The sequence below is a fragment of the Sus scrofa genome, chromosome 8 (genome assembly GCF_054392235.1).
Source record: "Sus scrofa isolate SSC_HxYL_T2T_F1_AM1 chromosome 8, Sscrofa_HxYL_maternal_Yorkshire_Landrace_v2.0, whole genome shotgun sequence".
NCBI classification, from domain to species: Eukaryota; Metazoa; Chordata; class Mammalia; order Artiodactyla; family Suidae; genus Sus; species Sus scrofa.
In genome coordinates this window covers 144,977,025-145,001,420 of record NC_139390.1, presented here as the reverse complement: position 1 = coordinate 145,001,420, position 24,396 = coordinate 144,977,025, and the positions used below count along the sequence as shown (strand labels likewise).

The 24,396-nt window shown below is 41.3% G+C and overlaps 1 long non-coding RNA gene across 4 annotated transcripts in view; it reads left to right on the top strand.

The window, feature by feature from the left end:
* The window catches only part of LOC102167132 (uncharacterized), a 659,279-nt gene that overhangs the window by 7,274 nt on the left and 627,609 nt on the right, over positions 1 to 24,396 (top strand). Inside the window, exons 1-2 of one of the 4 annotated variants that reach the window (XR_014813524.1) lie at positions 12,999 to 13,073; positions 13,960 to 14,045. The exons of 2 other annotated variants lie outside the window; for them this stretch is intronic. This is a non-coding gene — a long non-coding RNA (uncharacterized LOC102167132). Of the gene's footprint in view, positions 1 to 12,981; positions 13,074 to 13,959; positions 14,046 to 24,396 lie in introns of those variants that run through there. One more of the 4 variants, XR_014813522.1, reaches the window with a different exon arrangement.

Below are 24,396 nucleotides of genomic sequence, written 5' to 3'. Positions count from 1 at the left end.
GCAGCAGCTTAGCTCACGTTCGAATTGTGCTTTAGATCTGTAGGGATCTGCCCTCGGTCCCTCCTCTCCTTCACTGAACTAGGTATATCGGAAAGCTGGGTGGGTCAGTTTTTCAAGTAGGCTCTTACCTTAGAAACGGGGCACAGTGTTCTTTTGCTGCCCCTCTGATAACAGACTTGGAAGGGTATATTTAATATATATATATATCAGCCTCTGAGACATTACCTAAACCCTATGCATACCTGATAATTAGCCAAAAATTCTACAGCATTTTTCAAAAGCAAGATTTTGGTACCTGAATTACATATATGGATTTCATTCTTAGAGTTCTGGAAGCAGTTCCATTACAGAGAAATAGGTCATAGCGGTGGCAGTTGTGAAGGCCTGGAGAGTGGTAAAGCTTGGGTGTGGCTGTAGGCAAAGGGAGCCCTTGGACAGAGCTGTGCAGAGGAGCCCATCACATGAGGAAGGGCCAGTCGAGGCCTCTGTGAAAGCTCTGGCTCTGTCGTGGGAGGCCCATAAGTATTTCTTGATCGAATTCATAAAGACCTGCTGTGATACCTAAACGCATCTCAAATATGAGCTCGTGGTACATTGTGTAGTCAGACAATGATCACAGTTGTAAACATAAAGATATTTGGGTACTTATTTGTTCTTGACCTACAGTGAGTACTCAGCGAGAATTTGATGAATGAAGTTGAACAGAGATTTGCTCTAAGTCTCCGCTTCCTCACAGACTGTAAATTCCATAGGAGCAAAGCCTGTGTGTGTCTTCGGTTGCTGTATCCCAGTGCACAGCGCAGGGACTGGCATGCAGTGGGCGCTCAACATGTGTTTGTCAGATGAATCAAACTTTTCTGAGCACTTCTTATATGTCAGGTGCTGTGTGAGGGACTGAAATGTAGGGTTTATACAAGCTTGAATTTATTATTTAAGAAAAAAGATACTCATGTATAAGTTAAAAAAAAGAAAAAATACGCCTTACACAGATATCTGTTTTCTATAAGATAATCTGATGTTGCTTCTGTGACCGCCAGAATGTGAAATGAATTAAAGAAGGGAGTAGCATCGTACAAGGAAGGCTCCTGAAGAATTCCTCTAGGAAGGACACTGCACTCTTGGATCTGTGAGAACTCCACTACAGTGATTTTATGTTAGGTTCTTGCTAGATAAGTGCCCCAGGATTTATTTTTGTCCAACATACAAGACTGTTCAAGATCTTCTGCCCCTTTAGCTGGTAGACTTTTTCGAAGTGAATTGAGATTCACAACTTTGTGATATAGGCAGAGAAGGTATTTTATCAGTTGTACAAATGAGAGAAGCAGAGGAATTAAAGAAACTTGCTCAGTATTGCAGACAAAGCCAAAAACGGAAAACAGGATTTTTCTTCTCTCTCTCTCTTTTTTTTTTTTTGGCTTCGGCATGCAGCAGCTTGATAGGGGATCTCAGTTTCTGAACCCCAGGCCACAGCAGTGAGAGTGCTGAGTCCTAACCACTAGACTACCAGAAAACTCCCTAGATCCCAGGTCTTTATCACTAAACAAGTAAGGGAGGAAGGAGGGCAGTGTAAGTGTTAAAGTCTTCAGTTTATCCTCACAGTGCAATTTTATTATCGTTGTTGGGGTTTCGGGTTGTTTTTTTTTTTTTTTTTTCTTTTTTTGGGCTGCACATGGCATGTGGAAGTTCCCAGTCTAGGGGTCAAATCGAAGCTGTAGCTGCCTGCCTACACCACAGCCCCAGCAATGCCAGATCTGAGCCATGTCTGTGACGTGCACTGCAGCTCATGCCAATGCCGGATCCTTAACCCACTGAGCAAGGCCAGGGATTGAACCTGCATCTTCATGGATACTAGTCGGATTCTTAAACCACTGAGCCCCAATGGGAGCTCCTCATCATTGTGTTAAAAGAGTCTTGTGGACCGAACTGCAAAATCAAATATAAATAACTCTTCTGTTATTGATTATATTATAGATGTTTTTGAATGCTCTTATCAAGAAAAAATTGCTAATTATCCAATACTTTCTGGAACCACCGTGGATGGAGTTTTCTGAGTCAGGATATTTTAATATATTAACTGCGCTTCTGGCAGGTTAAGTAAAGGGGTAATTAAAACAGTTATTCCCACACTTCCTAATTCAGTGATCTGAAATCAAAGAAAATATTTTCTCTGCAGAATCTTTGGTATAAGCAAAGCAAATTTTACTGATCAGATTACTTATTTTTTTTGCCTTTGGTGGATTTTAGGTAACTCAGATTGTGAAAATTCTGACTGATAATATTTATCTTAAAATACTTACATTATCTTAACATTTTGGAAGCTGTATGTGTATAGATTTGTATGTTTAACATATTGAAGTGGAAGTTCAGCAAAATCAAATGCTACTGTTTTTGTGACTAGCAGGTTGTCTGCTTCCTCTGTTCTCATTCTAGGAAACTATAGTCAATGTTTTACTGTGTTTTTATGTACTTTGCCCTGAAGCGACATCTGTAGAGCTCCAGGGATTTAATTTCTTGAATATTTATAGCATGACCTTACTTGGCAGTTGAAACGTGTGATGTTTCTTTTCTTCTCCCTCTCTTTTTTTAAATGGCCTTGCGCACAGTGTATGGAAGTTCCCAGGCCAGGGGTGGAATCTCATCCTGAGCTGCCACCCACACCACAGTTGGAGCAACACCCGATCCTTTTTTTTTTTTTTTTCTTCTTAGGGCCACATCTGTGGCACATGGAGGTTCCCAGGCTTCGGGTCTAATCGGAGCTGTAGCTGTAGCCACTGGCCTATGCCACACCCACAGCAACATGAGATCTGAGCTGTGTCTGTGACCTACACCACAGCTCATGGCGACGCTGGATCCTTAACCCACTGAGCGAGGCCAGGGATCGAACCCGCAGCCTCATGGTTCCTAGTCTCATTCCTTTCCGCTTCGCCTCGATGGGAACTCCAACGCCTGATCTTTTTAACCCACTGCACCAGGTCTGGGCTCAAACCTCCCTGCCAGATCCTTAACCTGCTGTGCCACAGCAGGAACTTCCTCATTTGCTTTTCTTATGTTGAGGTTTTCTTGCTAAAAGGTGAATCATATTAGAGCCAAATGTGGAAGGCTTCTGACAGATGTACATGCACTGTGAGACTCAGATTTGGTCACTTTTGGTCTATGGGCCAGTGTTGTAGCTAAAACAGTCTTAAGCTGGTCAGAGTTACTTTAATGAATTAAAGCCAAGTAATGAATGTGCATGCATGCGCGCGTGCTCGAGTGTGTGTGTGTGTACCGGGTGGAGGGAAGAGGAATGGGAAAGTTACTGGCTCTTCCTTCACACTTGGAACTCTTCCGCCAGCTTCCGAATTGTCTCCAGTCTGCTGCCCATTTGCACCTGTGAGAAATAGATTTGGGGGTGTGTGGATAAAACAAAGATGAGAAGAAAAGAAAAAGGTGAATGAGTGAAAGAAGAAAAAGTAGAATTAAGTGTATATTTACCTACATAATAAGTGTAAATGTACGATACATTTTAAAAACCTAATAGCAAACTAGCCTGGGGCAAAGGCTCCTGTCGGGAGCAGGATACTCCGATCTAGAGGCCGAGGAGCCAGGGAGAAACACTTTACATCCATTGTTCTCTTTAGTGTTCACCACGATGATTCATTCTTCCCATGTTCCAGTGAGAAAGTCGAGGCTCAAAGACATCAAGTAAACTGTCCAAGCTCACACATGGATAAAAGACCATTTCGCACTTGGAGGCCAGGTCTTCTTGATTCAAAGCCCTGCTTTTAGGCGCTGCCTTCAGGAAATGCTTGCTCAGCTGAATCGAATGTATAGAAATGCAGATTTTGCTGGAGGTTATTTGGTATAAGTAGCCACCGACATAGAGAATGGTTGGAATAGAAGTACTTGGGGAAATACATATTTTAGGCCTCATCATTGGAAGGAGAATTAGGTGTTTTTTGTTTTGTTTTGTTTTTGTTTTGCAAAAAAAAAAAAAGTGGGGAATGAGAGTTTTGTGAGTTTGGCAGACAAGTTGGCGCAAATGGTGACGGTCCTGATTTCAGACCATGTGAGACGACACCACGATGGCAGAGGCGAAGGCTCTTTCCTTCAGTCTCAGGTCATAAGGGCCTTCCGTTTCCTTTTCTTTGAGGAGATGCACACCCTGTTTCTGAGGCTTAAACTGAACAACAGACTGCAGTAGAACCATGTTGCATAGAGCCTACTGGAGTGTGGCTGCCGCTAGGTTCTGCAGGACTTTGGGATTATCCGTGTTCCCTGGGTCACCCTGCTCTGGCGTTTGGGACGTGTCACCGCCGAAGCAGCAGTCACATCCAGCTCTGCTCGTTGTTAGCAGGCGTTAACAGGAGACAGTGAACATTCTGTGATGACAGTGAAATTTAGGGATCAACCGCGTATTAACACCTTCCGCATCTCTTCTCTTCCCTCTTAGCACGGGGACCTGAGAATGTTTTACTTAGTGAGTTTGAAAATAAGCACTAGAAGTTTGTCAGTCAACATCTCTGTGCGAGTGTGTGCACACGCGAACACACACACACACAGCAACAGCAGCTCTTTGTCCTTCAGACTCACTGTGAGGACAGAGCTCGTTAAATTCTTTGGGCTTGTCTGTCTTTCCTTATTCGGGGAGTGGAGTTGTGCGATGTGGTGAAGATGCGTGGTCAGGACCTAGGTCGCAGCTACGTAAACCTGTGCACGATTGGACTTAATGGGGAATTTTAGTGTTGTAGGTTTTAGCAGAAAATACGAGACAGGTTTACAAGTTTTTCAAGTTAAACCTCTACCAGATCCTTTGGGGTGATGTTTTCTCCTTTAAAAATAGGGCTCCCAAACCAGTGTGTAAATGTCATGAGTTTAAAGGGTATCATCTCTGCATCCATTTGTTTCATTCATTTATTTACTAGGAGATTTTTATTTTTTCCATTATAGTTGATTTCCACTGTTCTGGCCACTTGTGCTGTACAGCCAAGTGGCCCACTTGTTTTAGGAGCACCGTCTCCATTCACTTAGAGCCTCTTTCTGTGGCGCCTCCTGGAATGATGATGATGGCGGTGGCGGGGACGGTGGTGATGAAGAAGGGGCAGAGCAACGGTGCTGATACAGGACCGCACTGGCAATAGCACCTCACGGCAGCAACCTGGTTGGAAGTCTGCGAAATAACAGTTGGGGCTGCAGAGTCTAGAAGACTTCATCAAAAGGAAAAAACTAAGAATTTTAAATCTTTGTATATTTTGCAGTCCTCTTTATTTGGAAGTTTCATGTATTGTTCCTCCTGTTCTGTAATAGCTGGCATTTATCATGACTTGGTATCTGTCTGCAGTGTTTGTCGTGAGAAAGTAAGGACAGAAGCAGTTAACAAAGTGATTTGCAAGAAAGAGGTTGACGATGAACTGCCTGCCGTTACCCCGGTATTGTGTGCATGCTACCCACCGACATATCGAACTTCTGCTCTGGTACAGGCTGCTTTCTCTCATCCAGGAAACAGGTCAAAGGCAGGCATTCCCAACTAAGCCTGGTGAGGTCCTATGGCTCCCAATTATAGGCTAACTCACTGTGTCTAACTGTAATAGCCATTTTAGTAGCAAATTGCTTTGAACACCCAAGTATGTCCAATAAAGAAAATAGGAAAACATTAGGAGTTACTAGTGAGAGTGTTCAGTGTGTTGAATTTCACTGCTGAAGAGTCTATAGTAATACCTTAGAATCACCTACTTTTTTCTTTTGCTTTTATTTTTAAAGGATGCTGTAATTTGTCCATTATTAGCAAGACTGAATTAAACGTCATAGGAAGGGGAAAAAACAGGGACCTTTGTCAATTAACGGCCTTAGAAGAATTTGCAAAAATATTGTAGGAGACAATTCAAGTTTGCAGTGATTAAAATGTGGGAACAGATTGCCAACATTAAAAAAAACTCACAGAAATTTAAACAAATTGTATAATCAGAGATTGCTGCGAAGAGTAAATTGGAGATCAAGTTTGTGTAAATAAGAAAAAAAGTTTTCTTCTTTTTGAAACTTCTTTCTGTTGCAGTTTCGTTTTATTTCTGTTTGAATTTTATGTTGATGGTGAGCCAAATGATTCAGATTTACTCATTGTCATACTGATTTCATGGCAAAAAGTGAGATTACGGAATGTAGAGCTCATAACTAATTGTATTCTAGTTGTTTTATTTTTAGGCATTTTACAGGGACACAGAAGAAGCGGTTGATAAACTGGAGAATGGCTATAGTTTAGCTTTCTATTGTGTGTTGTATCTTGTCTCCTACTTTAAATTTTTTTTCATTAAAACCTTTCCTTTAATTCTCTTTATACTTCTTATTAAGGAAGGGACACCAGGTTTTTATCCACCCCAGACATCTTTGGCAGGTTAATATTCATTGGCTTCTGACTCTCAAGATGGGGTTAAATTCTTTCCTTTATTTTTTGGTTCAAAACTTGCCAGCAAACTCTTGGCAGTAGATGTGAAAGGGGTTCATCCGTAGACTCACTGTTACATATGTGACACTTTTTTTTTTTTTTTTTTTTTTTTTTTTTTTTTTTTTTTGCATAACTTTTTGAATCCAAATCCTTTGGTTCAAATAATTTAAACTCAACCAGCATTCCCTGAGCAGGTATTCCTTCTCTGTCTGTTTAGTTTACAAGACAGTGTATTAGCTCTTTACAGTTTACCAGGGTTATGGAGTCTTAGAAACTGTATACTTTTCCTTTGTTTTCTTTTCTTTTTTCTTTTCTTCCTTCCTTCCTTTCTTTCTTTTAATTTAGGGCCACACCTGCAGCATATGGAGGTTCCCAGGCTAGGGGTCAAATTGGAGCTGCAGCTGCCGGCCTCCACCACGGCCACAGCAACTTGGGATTCGAGCCACATCTTTGACCTACACTACAGCTCATGGTAATGCCAGATCCTTAACCCACTGAGTGAGGCCAGGGGATTGAACCCGCATCCTCATGGCTCCCAATCAGTGGTTCTTTACCACTGAGCCGCAACGGGAACTCTGAAACTTTACAGTTTCTAAGGAATTTTTGTTTGTGTTTTCTCACATGACATTGGTTTTATGTATAAATAGATGAATGACGTGATGCCTATGCTGAAGTTTCCAATCAAATTGTAAAGGTAAAACATCAACATAAATGACTGGTTACTCCACTGTGGAACTTCAGAGTAACCCCAAGGAAAGAGCTGAGAAAGATACAATAAAGTTTAAGAGCGTATCCGATTTGATACTTGCTTAAATAGAAATTCTTGGCCTCACTTTTAGATACTTGGAACTTCTAACCAAAGTGCTTTTTATTTTAGAATTTTTACATCAGATACTTTGTATTAATAATGGAGATAATACCTACGACTTGAAAAACACGTAATATTTTTTGAGGAGCTTTGAAATCTTGGATTTCGTTTTATCCTCACTAATTTGGTCATTTGCTGAGGGTCTTTTCTGTCCGCTGATTTTGATTATAATTGTTACACAGCAAAAAGAGAAATGGAATCACACTATATTAGATCTTGAAGGAAATATAAAGATAATCTAATATAATGCCTTTATTTTAAAAATGAAACTCAGGCCGAGGTTAAGTGACTCATCTTAGGTCACGTTTCTCGTTGGAGCCGATTCTCCTGACTTTGCATCAGTCACGTTTTTCTACCACATCACACTGGTGCATCCACCGTAGGTTTTTCAAGCCTCGGGCTCCGGACACCCCTTAGGGTTGGGCGGATTCTCCAGCGTGGCTGCCTGTCCCACCCAGAGGCACTGTTCACTGCTTGCTCGCTCTTTCCTTCTTGCCTTCTCTACTTCCCCGTGTGTCTGCCTCCACCCCTTTCGGTTCTTTCTTGCGTCTGTGTCTTCAGTATGTAGTCATTCGTCTATGCTAGGCGGTCCTCTGTTGCATCTGTTTTGCCTTTGATTGCTGGTGTCCAGAATGGCTGAATTTATCTGATCCCGATACTAAAATTTAATGTTTAATTGAATACTAAAATGAGTCCATTTCTAGGACTAGAGAAAGTAGGCTTATGAATGATGAGTAGAATTCGTAGCACTGTAGTGAGTTCCTCAAGAATTTTTCATGCTAGAAGAGCATGTTAGCAGGTGGGTAACAAGGACCTACTGTATAGCACAGGGACATCTATGCGACACTCCGTAATAACCTCTGTGGGAAAAGAATCTGAGAAGGAACGGATGTATGTCTGTGTGTAACTGAGTTGCTTTGCTGTACACCTGAGACGAATACAATTTTCTAGGTCAACCACACTTCAATGAAATTTGTTTAAAAAAACCCCAGACCTTAGCCTTTTGTCTCATGATCAGACCTCAACACCTATACTGCCCTATGTATTTTTAATTATTTTTTTCTCTTTTTTCGGCTGCGCCTACAGCATGCGGAAGTTCCCAGGCCAGGGACTGAACCTATACCATGAGCTCTTGGGTGACAACGCTGGATCCCCAACCTAGTCTGCCACGAGGGAAATGCCCCCCTTTCCTTTTTCCACTAGGCCCAGTCACATTACACTGTATGCTTTTCTGCTAAAGGTGTTAATTGTCAAATGTGCATTTTATATGTATACTGCAATTCTGTTTCACCTTTTTTTTTAAATCTTTAAAATCTCTTAGATCCTCAATAAGACATGCGTCAGATTGTTTTTAACTTTCAGAATCCATTTATTTTGTATTTAATTCTCTTACATTCTGTTATGGATTTACATGTACGTTGATCTGAACTGTTCCTTTATTTATTTTGGCTGCACCTGTGGCCTGTGGAAATTTCTAGGCCTGGGATGGAGCCTGTGCCCCGGTTGTGGGAGTGCAGGATCCTTAACCTGCTGTGCCACATGGGAGCTTCCTAAATGGTTTGTTTTCTTATGTTTAGATTGAGTTTTCATATGTTCTGCTTAAACATACCCCCAGTGATACAGGTTATAGTGCTACTAGCTATGTTGAGAAGTATCTTATTTAATTTAAAAGTTTCTTCTTTTTGCCTTTGATGAGATTCAGTCCTGGCTTTTCAGGATCAGTCACCTACTTACACCCTTTGTGATTTTATAGATTTGAATGATACATCCTCTGTGCTTCTCAGTTACAGACTAGAATATGCCAGTGACCCTGGTCCTTCAGGTGTCCGTCCCTGAAACTGGAGAAATATCATGAGATTTACTCTGCTGTTTTTGATCCTCAGCCACAAACATTGTCCTAGAAATTAGCACACTATGGCTACCGAGGAGAGTATTTTTTGTTAATTATCCTTTTTCATTGGGTGAAAGTAAATCATCCTGGTTTTTGAAAATTTCAAAAACAATTTAGAAAGTTTAAAGAGAGCAAAAATCTCAGAAATCTAGTGTTTGAGTTTCAAAATTGACATCGTTACAAGCGGAAGACCCAGATGTCACAAAAACATGCAGGTAAAGCATCAGCATTGTCGTCCATTCCCCAGCGTGACTTTTCATCACCAGGAACCGGACGGGGGTCTTTGCACATTTTCTCCTATGTTGGAGGAAGACTTGAAAGCTCTTACCATCAAGTTATACTTACTTAAAAATATTCAAAATGAAATATTGCATGAGGAAATATTTCATGACTTTTACTCTAAATAATTTGTATTCTGTAATTTCTTCTTTCTAAACAGTCCTTGAAATCACTGACTGCAATACCAATGATGGAAGCAGAAATAACCTATTAGAAAGAGCCCCAAGTTTTACCAAAAAAATTCTTGAATTCCGGCACTTACTAGCCTCACCACTGGCATGACGAGTGAATCATGTAATTTCCTTTTGTTCATTTCTGAGATTTTTTTTTTTGTAATTCTGTTATTCTCTTGCTAAAGAACACTTACATATGGAGTTTCTTTTAGAAAGAAATTATTTTATAAATAATGGAGAATTCAAAATTCAGAAAATTTTTACTTAAAGGAATCACACAGCAAAAATAAATTCTAATGGAAAGAAGAATTCAATCTTGCTTATATTTTTGTATAAAACTTTATATTATTTTCCAATTTAACAGCCAGAATCATTAAGCTGTAATCTTAGCTTTTCATATACTTTAGCTTTCAAAAGAAAAAAGAAAGAAGTTGCAAGAGATAAATACAAACAGAAGAAATTTCACTATGATGTGATTCGCTCCACCTGTATTCTTCTTTGTATTGTGCTTTTGCAAAGCCATTACATAAACTCTGAAGTGCTGTAGATTATTATGCATTTGACTTATATTTAGAATGGCGTCCGTGTTATGAATATAAAATTTCAGTCTGTTTTAAACTGCTAGTGTTCGAAAATGAAATCAAGAAGCAGAAAATATCTACAAATCTGAGGTTGAGAGGGTATGTCCACGGAATTCCAGGTAGTGAAAGAGACAGATGTTTTATCCAGGAAGCAGAGCCCCATCAGGTATTTCCCTGAAATGTGAAGATGGAAACAGTATCATTTACTCGCAGATTTCTTCAAGGACAGTGTTACAATCTTCTTTAGAGGCAGGTGTCAAACTTGATGTCTTTCGGGGTTGTGATGGCGCATTGCCGAAGTATTTTTTTGGATATTAAAACTGGGCTGATAGAAACACGAACGATCCCGTGATGTGTGTCAAGGCATTCTCTCTTTATGCGTGAAAGAATTGCCTTAGAGAGCTGGGTTTTATTCTCCCTCCTGTCACGCACCACTTGTACAACTATGGTAGTTGATACGTTGTCCTTGGGTTTCCCTTAAAGCCACCAACACGTAGGGCATTTAGATACCTGCTGGGGACGTTTACTTGGTGGTCTTCCGACATGCCGTTCTGATGCTGACCATGCACAGTTAGCATCAGACACCGCAGGTTTAAGGGCATGGTCCCCAGTAAGATTGCCCTCCCTTCAGGTGCCAGCTGGAAAGTTGGGGGCCCCCAGGCCACCTGCATATCTGAACAGCTGGCTGCTAACCTTGGGCCTTCTCATGACCCCTCCCTTAGATTCAGTAATTTGCTAGAATGACTCGCAGAAAATGCTGTACTTATGATGAAGTTTTATTATCAAGGATGCAAATCAGGACCAGCCAAATAGAGACACGTAGGGCTGGCTCAGGGAGGCTCCTAAGTGCAGAATTTCCATGCTTTCTCTCCCATAGGATCAGGGGGCACCAAACTCTTGCCACGCAAGTGCATTCTCCAAGCAGGAAGTCCCTTGAGCCTTGGCGCCCATAGTTTTTATTGGGGTTTCATCGTGTTAAGTATGGCCGATTGAATGATTGTCCACATAATTGACCTCAATCTCCAGACCCCAAAGGTGGAGAAGTCAGGCGGGTATCAGAGCAGGAAGCTCCAGTCCTCTGATAGCATAATCAGCCTTCATCTTCAAGCGCTCCAGGGCCCTAACCTGAGTTACTCTATTAGCAAAAGCTCAAGTGTGAGTTAAAGAGGGCATGAATAACAAAGATACTCCTTTTCCTCAGGAAATCCCTAGGATTTAGAGCCTCCCTCCCAGGAATAAAGATGAAGGCAGGTCAAATTCTTGCTTATAGATAAAGTGGTATGGGAGTTCCCATTGTGGGTCAGCAGGTTAAGAATCCAGCTAGTATCCATGAGAATACAGGTGTGATCCCTGGCCTCACTCGGTAGGTTAAGGATCTGGCATTGCTGTGAGCTCTGGTGCAGGTCACAGATAAGGCTCAGCTCTGTCATTGCTCTGGCTGGGGTGTAGGCCTGCAGGTGTTGCTTCAATTCCTACCCTGGGAACTTCCATATGCCACAGGCGAGTTATTCCCCCCCAGCCCCCCCAAAAAAAAGAAAGAAAGAAAGGAAAGAAAGAAAAAGAGGTGTGCTCCAAAACTCTGTCTTTAAAAAAGTTAGTAGTTATTTCAACTATATATGCACCACAAACTAGTCATTAAGTCAGACCTTCTGGTTGTTTTGTAGCCCTATCCCCCGTCTACTAATCTGTTCTTTCCCTTTCCTGGTCTGGTGAAGTGAGAGATAATGTTCTCGTGTTGATCATTTTTTTCTGGGAAAACTATGTGAATCAATATGGATTCTTATTTCTAGGCAAAGTCTAAAAGGATTGAGGCTGAGAATAACTTCTAATAAATATTAGAAACTTTTAATAAATATTAAAACATTAAATTAATAAATATTACAAACTTTTAATGACTATGAAAAACATATCTCCTCTTTCTGGCCCCCTGCTTCTCAATATCCACTGGCTTCAAACGCGTCACTGTTACGGTAGCTGCTATCAGTCGTAGGAAGACGGTGCGTGGTGGGTGTCAGAGTCGCTCTGACTTGGCTTTACCCATGCGGGTGTTCTTAGGTTGGGGGAAGCATGGAAATAACAGGCCCATCACTTTCATTTTTAAAACACATCGGAGTAGGAGATGATAAAACCCAATGGTTCCTTGTAGCTTGGTGCCAACACTGCCAGTATAGCCTGTGGTGTAGAATAACATTTAAAAAATTACTGGCAAATCTGATTGACTACTGAATTAGGTTTGATTGGCTCATTTCACTGATCTGATTCATTTCGCTAAATTTTTGCTGCCTCAGGATTTAGAGTTATCATCGTTCCTTTTTTAGAGAAACTTAAAAAAGGGGAGGCTACAGAAATGCCTAAATGTTCTAATTTCTTATGGAGTTTTTTAACCTTAATGGAACTTAATTAAAATTTAAAACTATGCAAAAATAATTTTTCAAAATTTGAAAACCATTTCCTAACCACATGGTCTTCTTAGTGGTGGTTGGATGCCTTCATGATTTGTGGGGTTCTTCGGAGTCTGAAATATGCCGCATGCCGAGTGTTACACTAGCTGAAGATACATCAGTTTTGATGTTAGTGACAGGGTGTTGAAAGTTTTTTTAGATTTGGCAACAAATCGTAGGTACCTGTTAATCCATCTAGGGCTTGTTAGGATAGTGGGAGAGAGAGAGGGGGAGAGACACTGTATATTGAAATAATTTTATTTGTTGCCAGTAAGCAGCATCATATCTCCTGTTTAGAATCATGGTTTATTTTGGCTACGAAATTCCAATGACTCTCAAAGAGAATCAGAGCATAGAGAAAATACACAGTCATCTCCGGGTTCGACAACTGCCTGATTCTTCATATTTACTTTCTGTTGTAGGTAAGAACTTAATAGTTAGGTTGGAAAATGAGACTAAATACAGCAATTTTGGGGGGAAGTAGAGAACTGCATTATGTTGTGTTTGGTGACATAGTTACTCAACACCGCGAGCATATTTTTTGGTATGAAAATGAATGTTTCTTTTGTGGGAGGGTGCCACTTTATGTGGTGTTGGAATCACTCCTCTACAAATTGTATTTTATCTCAGGAAGTGATTGGTGTCAAAAGTCTTGCTTGTATCAAGATATATGTACACAACGGAGGCTGCGAGGTGATGTGTGGTGTCCTGGTGGTTTATGTTGATGGTGCTGCCGCAATTTACACCGGCCATTCTTTTTTTACCTTGAACTGTAAGGTGCAGTCACTTCTGGATTTATATTTGTAAGACTTTTAACCATTTTAAATGTTGTTTTTAACCAATTCACACATATTTATGATATTCTAGCTCTGAGTTGAAAATAAATATAAGACAGCATTGCTGGTGAAAATGTTGAATGGAGAAGGAGCTCTTTGACAAGCAGCACTGTCGATGCATGTTGTAACGGAAATAACAGTTATTGCTATTTCAGCGGCTTCCATGCACAGACTGCCCTTCTGAGGCAGGCTGGCGTGGTGATTTGGCACTGAGCCTCTGAAGTCAGACTGCTCGGGTTTGAGTCTCAGATCTTCTGCCCAGCATGTGACCTTGGCCAGGTTGTTTAACCTCTTTGTGCCAGGGTTCTAATTTTTTAAATGAAGAAAATAATAGAATTATTGTTTTAAGGATTATGTGAGATAACATACAGAAAATACACAGAATGCTAAACTGCTACTTTAATGACGATGCATTTCAGTATCTCCAGTCTTTACGCAGCTCTGACAAGTTGCTTTATCCTCCAAATTGTAGGTATGAAACCGAGACTCAGAGAAGATGAATGATTTGTCCTGAGCACAGACTGGGGATTGACATGCTAAGTGTGTGGTTTCCATTCGGTAATTCACTTCGCTAAATTTTGTTGCCTCAGGATTTGAGTTATTATTCTTCCTTTTTTCAGCTTAGACTTTAAAAAGGGAACGCTATAGGAATATCTAAGTCCTGATTTTTCATGGAATATTTTTTAACTTTAATGGAACCAAAGATCATGTGGCATGCAGAAAGAAACTGTTCCCCAGGCTATGAATATGTGTTTTGGGGGAGGGAGGGTTGATATCACCTCTGAGTCATAAGTATACAATTTACCTAGTGGGTTACATTGGAATTTATTTATATTTTAGAGAAATTTGGAGGAGTTTTTTGAGCATGGATGTTTCACACAAACACACCCTCTCTATAGCCAGTTTAAATTACATGCATATTGACTATCCAGTTTGAGTACTACTGTAGTAATTCTTACTTTAAGTTCTTATTAATTTAAATACCCATTTTGCTTTAGTTAATAATTTATGGAGATCTTTTAAAAAGTTTCTTTTTTTTTAACTTAAAAATATTTTATTACAAAAATTTAACATATCATAATACCACAGACTATTTGGAAGACAGAGGAAGAAATCAGTTATAAGCCAATACACTAATAGAGTTATTAAATACAATTGTATTTAAATTTTTTTTATTATTTTCCTTTTGCCTACCCACTTTAATGTAGCTAAAATTGTAATGTATACAATTTTGTTTCCTATTTGTATAGTGTATGAAAAGCTCTAAGTTGCTACATTGTCTTTTTTTTTAATGGAAGATTTACTGAATTAGTTTCAGATGTACAACACAGTGATTCAAAATTTTTATAGATTATACGCCTTTTAAAGTTATTACAAAATGTTAGCTATATTCTCTCTGCTGTACAATATATCCTTACAGCTAATTTGTTTTGTCCATAGCTGTTTGTCCCTCTGAATCCTCAGCTTGCCCTCCCCTTTTCCCTCTTCCCACCGGGAACCCCTAGTTTGTTCTCTGCATCTGTGGGTGGGTTTTTTCTCTCTTTTTTAAAGTTATATTCGTGGTTTTATTTTTAGATTCTGCTCTGAGTGATAACCTACAGTATTTGTCTTTGTCTGACTTACTTCACTAAGTTTGTCTCTCTTTCAAGTTATTCCTCATACTCCCAAGATCCTTCATGGCAAAAGCCGATGGAATGTAAATACCATTCCTACAGCGTGGACCCCTCTTGTCCTCTAGTGGATCACTGTGTGTATTGTGGGGGGTTAGTAGTTTGTGGAATGTTTCATCAAGACTATCTTTGGTGCCTAAAATATCCCTGTTGTGGTAGTGGGGGTGAACACCCAACGGGATTAAAAGAATTGGTATGAAGCAGAAGCTTGTGTTTATCGGAGAGAACCAGGTCAACTTTTGACTTCATCACGCATACTGCTTGGTTTGGGGTAGTCTCCTACACACCCCGACGCTTGAGCCCCTGTCCTGGGAATAATCCCCCACTCATGCCTGTTTCCACACGTCTTTTTAGTGATTGGGTTCTGTCCTTTAACTAAATCTTCAACTGTTCTCCCCTCCATTTCTTTTGCCTCATTCCCTTTGCTATTTCAGTTTTTACACATTTGGAACCATAGCATTTTTTTCTCTTTTTGTGAATGAACATTTATTCATATTATTAAATATCCTTCAAAACATGATTTTTGTATCTGTGCTACTTTATTATATAGTTCTACCCAACTAAATTTTTCTTTTATTTTTGTTTAGATTATTTCCACTTTTTTGGTTTGTATCAATGACATCTCTATACAGATTCTTATTTAGAAACTTATCTGGTCATTTCCTTGGGCTAGATTTCTAGAAATATAATTTTTGGGCCAAAAATTCTCAAAATGTTTAAGGGCTCTAGAAACATATGGGTATATTTCTTTTCAGAAAGGTTACCAATTTATTTTCCCGTCAGTAGTATGATAGTATCTATCTCACTAGAATCTTTATTATTGTCTAAAACAGTTTTGTCTATTCAATAGATAAAAATGTAATCATGATATTATTTTCATCAGTGATTTTGAATGCTAGCGAGGTAGAATTTTTCTTTTGCGTGTGACTTACATGCCTAATTTTTGTAGGTTGTGATGTTTGAGTAGACATTTTACATTTTAATATAGTAAAATCTATTTTTCACTGGTTTTATAATAAAATACTTTAAAATATTTATCTCTATTTTCTTCCTGTTTTGGAGCATTTAAAAAATCATTCAACTCTTTAATTTGAAGTACATTTTGGTGTACTTTGTACAAGAAGTATTCAATTTCATGTTTTCAAATATATTTTTCCTCTGATTATTTAATGTTTTCTTTACTGTATATGTTAGTCTATTACATGGTCAGTGAATTATTTCCATTGATCTGTTGATTTTTGCACAGGTTTTCAATTTGTTTTAAATACTGAGGTTTCTACTTTTTAAATCTTTTTTTTTTTTTTTTGGCTTTTTAGGGCCGTACCTGCAGCATATGGAGGTTCTCAGGCCAGGGGTCTAATCTAATTGGAGCTACAGTTGCAGGCCACAGCCACTCAGCCACAGCAATGCCAGATCTGAGCCGCCTCTGACCTACACCACAGCTCACAGCAATGCCGTATCCTTAACCCACTGAGCGAGGCCAGAGATTAAACCCACAACCTCATGGTTCCTAGTTGGATTAGTTTCCTCTGCGCCACGATGGGAACTCCCTATTTTTTAAATCTTTATTTTACTTTATTTTTTGGCTGCACCTGTGGTGTGTGGAAGTTCTCCGGCCAGGGATCAAACCAGAGCCACAACTGTGACAACACCAGACCCTTAATCCACTGAGCCACCAGGGAACTCCTTAAATACTGAAGTTTGAACTGCATTTTGATATTTGATGGAGTTAATGCCCTTTTGTTGTTTATTTTTCAAAATACCTTTTGTGTTTGTGCAGTTCTGCTCATCCAGAGTTTTACAATGATTTTATCATGCTTTTTTTCCCCAAAAAACATCTCACTGGAAAGAAGTCACACATTTAAAGTGTTTTGCGTTGGAGTTCCCGTCGTGGCGCAGTGGTTAACGAATCCGACTAGGAACCATGAGGTTTCGGGTTCGATCCCTGCCCTTGCTCAGTGGGTTAACGATCCGGCGTTGCCGTGAGCTGTGGTGTAGGTTGCAGACGTGGCTCGGATCCCGCGCGTTGCTGTGGCTCTGGCGTAGGCCAGTGGCTACAGCTCTGATTCGACCCCTAGCCTGGGAACCTCCATATGCCGCGGGAGCGGCCCAAAGAAATAGCAAAAAGACAAAAAAAAAAAAAATAATAAAGTGTTTTGCGTCTCTTCATTTAGTTGAATCTTATTTTGCATTTTCAGTGAAATTGTCTAGTTTTAGTCATGCAAGTTTCACACAATTCTTGTCATAGTTATTTGTAGGCCAATGTATATTCTTGATGGCTACTCTGAATGGGATTTTTTTTTTTCCTATGACATTTTCCAGCTTGATTTACTGGTGTTTATCTTTTAAGTAGCTTTTCCCTAGTTGTTTTTAATAGTTCCCATGGTCAGTTTTGGCACCAGAGGGAGCTGTGGTGCAGTGGAAAGGGACCTTGTCAGTGAGGATGCCTGTCTCCAAGTCCTGGTTCTATAAATTATTTCCCCTGTAGCCTTGGACAGACCATCTATAAAATGGGAGAATTCCTCCCACCTCTGACAGGATGTTGGGAAAATCCATTCAGAAATGTCAAGGTACGTGAGCCCCTTGGCAGATCGTCTGGAGGAGGGGGTGAGGTTAGGAGCCCTGAGGGGGAAGCGGGCACTCTTGCAATGTGGGCAGCTGATGACCTAGGTGTGAGGTGGTAACCTGTGAGCTTATCTCGAGATGAGAAAAAGACGAGATCATTATCAGCGTTTCTAGGATTTGATACTAAAGTCAGCTTCTGTTTTTATATATTATAAATATCGCGTACATTGAGAGGATAGATTATTAAAATGGCAGCATGGTGTGGTGGAGCAGATAGTGATACAGAAGCCAGGAAGCGTGGGTTCTAGTCCCCACTGGGCCGCTTGGTTGGGTGATCCTGAGTGGTTCAGTCTTTGGGGACCTCAGTCTGCTAATATGTAAAACAGAGGTTCCAGTGTGAGTCAGTTAAAGATGAATTAGAGATTGTTTCTGCGTATGAAATGAGGGTGCTTAAGTGGAATAGCTGGTTTATTCTCTGGACCGGATTCCAGGGGCTTGGGTGGATAAAGGAGACCTGATCTGGGCGGGTTTCCTCGCTCTCTACAAGGTTGTCGTTGACAGATCAAAAACCGTGGAGCTCCCAGGAAAGCAAAAGGGCTCCCCTCCCCAAATAACAATGGTAAAAATGCTGCAGGTTTTTTTTTAATTCAAGTATATTTTTTAAAAAGTTCTCAAATATTCATGTCTTTTTTAGACTATTGAAGTGTTGACAGACTCTTAACTAGAGCCTTGGGAGGAGCAAGCGTAATCCAGTAAAGAACATGCACGCATCCAGGAGCGTGGTGGATATTACCGCTCATTAGCACTGTGAGAGAAGGATGATTAAACTAATAGTTACTGGGAGACATTTCTGGTGACAGGAGGCAATGATGAAAATAAACTGACTTCAATATACATTTAGAATCGGGAATAATGGGACGTGGCAGGAAGCCAATAAGTGAACACGGCCCTCCGCTCCGATCAATGAATTACTTTCCCCTCGCGCTCCCGCCTCCTGAGAACAGCACAGGAACCTTAATGAAAAATCAATAGCCCTCTGTAATTCACAATTGGAGTCAGTCGTTTGACCTGACTTTCTTTTTTTCTCTTTTCCTTCCTGAGAGAACCAGCTCAAGGCAGAGTTCTTCAAAAAGCCTGCAGAAGAAATGGGACGTCGGCCCACAGCCATTTGTGCCTGCCAGGGGCGGGGCTTTTCTTCCCTGGCCTTGCAAGGAGTGTGGGGACTTTGGATGTACTTTCCCTTGGCTCTTCCTTTGAATCCCCATCTTTAAAGCGACACCGTTTTGTTTTCTTAATCGTTCTGTGGCAGTCACTGCTTTCGATGCTTCGGATGTTTAAAGTGTAGGTTTATAGCTCAGGATGCTGTTTTGACCACCTGGGACCAAATGGGAACCAATTTTTCCCAGCAGCCTTTCGTGAATACCTTTTCAGCAGCTGTTAGCTATTAAGTCTGTGCTCAAAACAAGTCAGGGCCCACATACCTTTGTCCCAGAAGCAGTTAGTACAGGCTGAACAGAAAGTGGGATGTAGGTTTTAAATTGTGTTTTCTGCTTTTCATTTCAAATCTATCCTCACACAGGACAGAGGTTCTCAGGGCTCTACGAGCCCAGATGCAGTGCCATGCCGGTCAGTCTTCAACCCCTGGCTCTCTTCTTGGGGACAGCCCTTCTTTGTAGAGTCGGCTAGTGTCCGTGGGGTAAATACTCACACCCTGGCTGATTTCAAGCACCAACGTGTCTGTCCCTGAACAGGGGGCTGGGGGGAGACACACACAAAGGGCTCTGCGTGACAGCTGCTGTGAGCCGGTCCCAGGACAGCACTGTGGCTAAATGGTCCCTTTGCACAAATCAGAACACAGCACCCACTCTAGGCAGATACAGACGGGCATGGGGAATGGGGATTGGAGTCCTCGCTCTGCCCCTGGGCCAGCATGGTGGTGCACGATACGCAGTGTATTAAGAGGCGCAACCCCGTGTGAGCTCTGGGAGTTCTCACTGTGGGGTCCATGAACCCGAAGAGCCCGTGGATGGATCCTTCTTACGTAGTCTGTGTGTGTGCTCGTGTGCTTGTGTGTGTGTGTGTGTGTGTGCTCGTGTGTGTATGTGCACACCTTCATCTAGGGAGAGGAGCCATGACATTTATAAGATTTTGCATGAGTTCCTAATTCAAAAATTGAATCCTTAAAAATCCTAATTACATTGGTAGAAATAGGGATATTTTGGAGCTACTTGTAAAAGCCATTTCAAATCATATGGAGCCACAAGATCTAGTGAGAGTCCTGACTTTGCAGCTTTTTAGAAAGCAAGCTAGAACAATTTCACAACTGGAGGCAAAAGTGGATTTTGATAGGTCTGTGTATTTTGAACACCTCATAGATGTATGCATTATTCACATTCCGTGTAAGGGTGCATTCGGAAGGTGATAGGATTTGATTTTCCTGCCTTTATCGCATGCCAATCTCAACAACAGGCTTTAAGAAAGTAGGGAAATAGTCATCCCTTTGTGTCCTTTGTTAGTGGCGCGGAGCACGTCAAGAATCACTGATTCCTTTTCTGTCCTTGACCCTGGGCTGGGCTTACACCCAATTTACGGTCTTTTGCTCAGACTTATCCTGCACAATTTCTAGCCTGTAGAGGATGTTTCTCATGGCAGCATCTAATGTCTACGGCTGCTGCTTGAGGGCAAGGGAAACACCGACGTCCATTCCAGTGGTTGAGGCGATGTAAGTCTGTGTTACAGCTGTGGGTGTCGCACGTACAGAGGTTAAAAATGCATTTCAGCTCCCTGCCTTCGTGTCGCCAATCCAGTCATGAGACTGACAGGGCGGACCTCCGCATCATTATTTTGTAGAGACCCAGAGGGCTTAAGAACATGCCCAAGAAAACGATTAGGAGCAGAATCAGGTCCAAAGCCCAGCTCTTTTCAAATTCTGTCTGATGCTCTTTGCGCTACTCCTGATGTTGCTTTATTGTTATTTTCCCGCTTGTTCTGAGGGTTGAAGGTTTAAGCAGTCACTGTACTAGTCTAGCCAAGGGTGTGCCGAAGGTGAACCTGAGGATTGCTAATTGGAGCGTGAATATTTTGATATTCCTGATGACACTTCTTAAGGCAACGTCTTTTATGAGCAAGGGCTTTGAGAAGCCCAAACCTGGCTGGAGTCCCGGATGGTCCTGTAACCACCCTAAGTCTCAGTTTTCTCTTCTGTAAAATGGGGGCAATGGCACTTCCCTCAAGATCCTGATGGAGATTAATTCCATAAAGCACTTAGTCCACACCCAAAAGGCACATAGTAAGCAGTTCCTAAATGATAACGTTGTTAATTATTAATACTGTCCTCAGTTTTCGGATCCATTCACCACAAAAACTTTGCCATCTGAGGTTTAAGGCCGTAATTTATTTGACAATCTTTATTTGCAAATACCTGCCCTAAGATATGTGTAAAAAGTTCCAAAGCAGGCCACACGGCCATCAGGGCTTTGTTTCTCATCACCAGGGAGGCTACCAAGGGAACTAAGGTATCAAAGGAAAAAAAAAAAAAGAAAGAAAAGAAAATAGAGCAACCCCCCGTCTGCTTGAAACCACGAAACTCTCAAGCACCTGTGCTCAAGTGTTTGATGGCCTTCATTGCCAACTCTGCCTACGCCCGAAAAAACAGACTGGCGGCTCTGCTGCTTTTTGTGGGCTCCTCCCCAGGCATTCATTAAGTGACATATCATGCCATGCTATTGTCGTACCCAGTTAATATAGTCCAGTTATCACTGAGTTACCAGTCCTCTCTCTCATCACGAATATCCTGCTGCTACAGCCAGCGATAATCTAGTCTTCTTATCTTCTGCGTTTTTTCCCGTGAGTGCATGGACGCCTTCTCCTTTGCTGGACAGATCCCTTCTGCTTCTGTGCCCCTGCTTCTGCTGTGTCGTCTGTTTGCTGAATGTCTGGACTGCTGGCAAGAAGGCAGGCTCCGTTCGTTGGCATGAAGCTAAGCACACCCCACCATTGCCAAGTGACCATGCATCACTACGCTTGCATTTTAGGTTTCTGGGTGTCTTACCCCTTGACATCTCAGGTCCAAGCGGGGAGGAGGCGTGTTCGACATGTTCGGGATGCTGGGGCAGATGGAGGCATTCCTGGAAGGGAGGCCCTGAGAGCTGGCCCGGACGGGCTGAATCTGCAGTCATTTCTCCTCCACCAAGGTCATAGTGGGGTTCAAGTGGCATCAACCCCCCCTTTCCTCCTTCCTTCCAAAAAAAACCTGTTCCAGTTGTCAGACTTCCTTTACTCCCTCAAGAGAATTTTTTTTTTTTTCAGATTTTCACACAAATTCGAAAGCAAACTTCATCCTTCCCCCTTTTTGGACTCAATTTTTGCAGCTTTTTCTTCCTCTCCCTCCTTCCCCCTTCCTTTCTTCCCATCTCCCTCTCTCTTTCTTTTCTCCTTCCCTCCTTCTCCTTCTCCCCCTTCCTTCCTTTTTCTCTCTCCCCGCTGCCCTCCTGCGGAGTTACCTTTCTTTGTCAGGTTTCATTTCAGATCATGGACTTTGGGCCCAGACAGCCTGGTTTTGAGTTCCAGCTCTGCCTCTTACCAGCTGCGGGTTGTACGGCAGAGTATTTAACCCCTCGGTGACTCAGGGTACTCAGCTGTAAGATCTGGATAATAACCGAATTTAACTTCTAGGGTATTCTGATGATTAAATGCGTTAATACATGCGTGACTGTCACATAGTGAGTCATGAGTGTTGCCTATTACTCATTCACTCCTTTATTTATTATTTTACAATTCAGATTTGTACCCCATTGACTAGAGACATTTTAGGATGCGCTATGATGAGTTTTAAACTTAGAAATGAGAAATAGAAATACAATGCATTTTTTAAGTTCTTGTGAGCAATCACCCTTAAAGAAAAATATGGAAAAAAAATAAAGAAGAAATATTTAAAGAAAAAGGCATTTTCCAGAACATACTTTGCTGTTGCCATTTTTAGGAGTGAGAAAACGCAATTATCCAACCCTGACTACTTACTGTTGGCTTCGGTTGCATGCACCGAGTTAAAATATGTAGGTAACTAAATACAACCATAGGTTTTCATTACAATCTGCTGTATGTATTTTTTTGGGTTTTGGTCCCAGCTGTTCCATGTATATTTAGTTAAATAACATAGCTTATAAGAGCAAGCGTTATGCCTATTTTTAAAGGCACATTGTTTTAATTAACTGCATACATGTTTTGTTTTGTCCTGAGTAGAAAGTACTCAGACTTAGGGCCCCTTCTGCATGGCTAACTCCAGAACGTATTAGCACCACCGGGTGCCAAAAATCGGAGTTTCTCTCTGGCGTTCTCCAGAGACAAAGCCGTTGGTAGTGCCTGGAGTCTGGTCGTTTTTCTAATGATGTTGGTGCCATCATGGAAGTCTTCTCGGTGGTATAACCAGTAGCTCTTTGGCGTTTCATACAGTGGCCCCCCACACGTAGGAGCTGTCCGAACATTGTTTGATGGTATTTCTCTGTCCTTAACCTCTGAACTCATCTGTGTCCTGTCTATAAAACCAAGGTAGTATACCTAGTCTTCCTGCCTCACCAAAATTGGTTAAGGCATAAGCAACCATCTGTCATATGTCTACATTTTTTTTTAGGATTTTTTTTTTTTTTTTTTTTTTTTTTTTTTTTTTTAGAGATACTTTCAAATGCTATGTGTCATCATACGTAGATTTCTAGGTAAGGTCCGTTTTTGTTGATATGGTGGGCGAAATGCATATTTAGTCAAAATCCAATTATCAAGTGGAATATAAACAGAAAACATCGAAGTGTATTTTTAATACTTTGGCATTTTCACATGAGTTCTTGCCAATCAGTTTCCTTTTTATGGCTATAAGCTGATTTTCTTCCCCCGTTAAGAACAAATGCCCTTTATTTTAATCAGTTTCTACTTGCTGACAGCTTTCTTTTTATGTGAATTTCAAGTGCACTGTATTATGTGGAGCTCCTGGTTGCCAAACTGTGCCCACGTAAAATCATACTGGTCCTGTCAACTGATAGACATAACTTACAAGAAGAAACTCCAGTTTGGAAAGCTCGAGAGCTGAAAGCTGGCTATCAGTAAGATTTCATTTGCTTCTAAAACTGAATTCTGGCTTATATAGAAGCATTAAAGCTATGACTTCTGTTACATTTTTTTTAAGGTACCAAAACATACCCTGCATGCTTCATTAACGTGCTACTCCAAAGAGTCAAATTCCCAACACTGTCTGGGAACTGGGATGGGGAAGGGGAGAGACTAGGTGGCCCCAGACATGGGTATCAAGTGGGACAACTACGCCACCTGGAGAACTATAGACGTGGAAATGGGGTGAGGGGTGTTCCATTGCCAGCTCGCTGCTTAAAATCTGGGCTGAGTCAGAAGTGCTCTCCAGCCATTAGCGTCCTACCCTTGGCCAAGGGCCTACGGAGAATCAAGTAAGTACGAAACGGACTTGTTCAGCTGCCCCGGGCCACAGCCCATTCAGATATCTCTCAGAGCTGTACTTGTCAGCAGCACCTTTGCAGATAGGAACTTAGGCAAACCACGTTCTGACCATCCCCGTCAATTCCGAATGGACTGAGTTGGGGGTGAGCCTTGTCTCTTGCTTCCATTGACCGTCCCATCAATGGAGGGTCGCAGCGTCTGGGCGCGTCAATCCA